Source organism: Patagioenas fasciata, chromosome 1, assembly GCF_037038585.1.
Source record: "Patagioenas fasciata isolate bPatFas1 chromosome 1, bPatFas1.hap1, whole genome shotgun sequence".
In the NCBI taxonomy this organism is placed as follows: Eukaryota; Metazoa; Chordata; class Aves; order Columbiformes; family Columbidae; genus Patagioenas; species Patagioenas fasciata.
In genome coordinates, this window is record NC_092520.1 from 148,731,108 (window position 1) to 148,734,249 (window position 3,142).

Here is a 3,142-nt window from a genome sequence, read left to right on the forward strand (position 1 = left end):
GCAGTCTACAGCTCTCACCAGCCAGGGCCCAGGCCCACAGTACCTGAGCACGGGAAGCAGACCAGGTCTGGAGATGTCAGCAAAGTCCAACCAAGAGTTCAGAGAACAAGAGAGCATCATAGTAATGATATAGGTTCAAGGTTAAGCCAGTCCATAGGTTGAAGGCTGGATCAAAGGACTCCACAGATGAGCACAGGAACCACTAGAGCTGAGATAAAGACCAGCACCCCTCCAACACACCTCAGGAAAGCAGCAAAGGCCTAGGGCTCAGCTTAAATAGAGTTCCTGAGACTCTGCTGTGAGGAGGAGGTCTCAGGTGAGGCTGGTCAAGTCTATTAAGGCTTATTAGCACCTTCAGGGCCCTGACACTGCAGGTCTTCTGCTGGTAAGTCATATGTGTCACTGTTTTGCCAGTGGACTGAGTGAACCCAAAGGATGCAGAAAACAAGTCTGAAAGAGCAGCTTACATTTACTTTGGCTTAAAGCAGAAAAAGAAGCAGCAAGGCAATGCACCTAATCATTACTACACAAAACTAATTATAGTGATTAAGAAAGACACATCACCAATTGCCCTAACAGTTCACCATCATCCAGATCTGTGCTTCAGCTGGGGAGCCCCTGTCACAGCAAAGGATGGAAGAACCTGGCAATTGGGAAATCCTGTGCAGTGCATCCACTTGTACATGAGGTCTCTGTTGTCGCTGCGAGGGGGTCCTGCTTATACACAGCTTAACAGACAAATCCCTATTTCAAAATGCACAGAAGTCTTCTCAGAAGTCAACTTTGGTTTGCTAAAATGATGCTGGTCAGGAGGTTCACTCAGAAGATAACTTCAGTTTGAGGCCTATAGTTTAGGCCTTTGTGTATCAGTCACGGACACATTGGAGTGTGGATCTCTGGATGTGATACAAGAACATGCTCCTCAGCGCTTGTCAGTTAGGGACCAACACAAGGTATTGCTTTAACTCTTCCTTTATTGCTTTTCCTGCTGCTTTCACATGCAAATGTTTCCATTCATAATCTATTAATATTCACATAAATCTTAATTCTTATAGTACAAATCTCTGTTAAGAAGTCAAAGCAATAAACCTTTATGTGTGTTTAGCTTCTCTAAGTAAATGCAAAAATGAAGCATCTTCCAAAATCCCTATGAACTGTCACTGTCACAGTGGTATTATCGATTATTCTAGTGGACTAATGCTATGTCTGTATCATTGTGTAGTGCAATAATAAAAAGCAGGTACTTTTGGAAAGGAGTTGACATGGTTAGTTTGCTCTCTTTCATTCTTCATATCATGTGAACTTTCCTGGAGAGTACAGGGAACTGTAATCAACATTTTTCTTTCTCTAAAGGGAAAAGGCCTTATTATAGTTTTGCTTTTTGAAATCACTTCCTAGTTGAGTGACACCCTTCTCAAAGCCCAAGTCATTAGTGTGGATTCAGTGTATGTAATATAATGTAATCAGAATCAAGGTAGCTTTGCCTGGACCAGAAAGAATGTGGAGCTAGGAAGATATAAGAAGTGATAATGGATTAAATTAGGACACTGATACTAAGAAATCAGTTGTAGGCTCATGGGAAGTAATAAGGCCTAGGATGACATGTTTGTAGTTTATATTGCAAAAGTAAAACTAAGCTGCCTACTCCCACTAGTTCTTCAAGCACTGTCTTATGTCTTACAATGTTTCTAAGGATAGTGAGGATTGCCTCATTGATTCATCAGGCCAACACAACCGCAGCCATATGATTTGCATTGACAAGAACTGTGATGAACTATCTATGGAAGCATCATAAATGTTATTTTCAATGTGGAATTATCCAGTGAGACCACTCTGCTTGACCTCAGATAACATAATTGAACATGTTAAACTGGCTGTATCACTCTGAAGTGTGGGAGCAGCAGGACACATGGCTCCAGCCACCTGGATGATGAAGGAAGACTAATACTAACATGACGAAATCATGGCAATCAGTTAAGTACAAAACGGTCTTGGATAGGTTACACAGGATGCCTGCAATGTGTGCACGGGGGAGTGCAGAGGTTGGACTGGAAAACCACCCAAGGCATGCGTGAGAAAGAATTTGACTAAAAACAGTCACAAGAGGTGTGTGTTGTGCCAAAAATAACACCTTTGACAAAAACATCCTGTTTGACCTCTTGGTCCAGACCCATATCTGTAAGATATAAATTAAGAAAGAGTTGACTAAAGGGAGCTCTGCTCTCTCTGTTTTTGGCTGACAAGAACTGTGTGTGTGTGAATCTGTGCATGTTGGTCTCCGTCACTGCACTGAAGAGCTCAGGTTGAAGGACTAGGGGTGGTTTTATATGGGATAGTTGGAGAAAAATTTGAACTTCCATGGGAAATTAGAAATCACTTAGCACATGCTATGGGCTAAAAGGCACTACGTAAGAAAAATACTGTAGTATGTAGATAGTGTACAGTCACAAGATATGCAGTATAAATGGAAGCCATTCTGAAGGTTTCAAGTTGAGTATGATAGATGAATAAAATGTAATCTGCAGTGTAATAAAGGTCTGCCAGTTGTAAATAAATAATCATTTGAAAATTACTTTGGGATATCTAAAAGCATCTTCTTTGCTACAAGGCTATTTAGCCAGACGACTTTATCTGTGTATCATCTTCCAAGACAGAAAAATATTTCATCCTTCACAATGAGGTATTCAAGGCACCCTGTATACAAAATACATTAACAATGTCTGAAAACAGCAGTTTCCCACACAGAGGTATCTATATGGGTTTGTCATTATGTCTGTCATTCTGAAGCTCTGCAGCTGTGCTGGAGTGGCTTCATCTCACCTCTTAAGACCCCTCACTTGCTTATCAGACTCAGAAGGGGGAACTAAGATTGTAGCTGTTTTCAAGCATCTAGTTCATTACTGCAATCTTGCTATCTTTCTCACCCTCACAGTCATATTCTACTTGCTGGATCTCCTGGCTAAAGATCTGCAACATAAGGTAGAACATCTGCATTAGAAACCATAGCTGTTTCCTTCCTGCTCCTCCTTTCCATGGAAAGATCGACAGAAACCAGGCACTTGAAGATGGGATGAGAAAACTAAGGGAAATGTTGTGTGTTCCTAATAACTATTGGGAAACAGAGACTCAGCTGGTGCTTCCA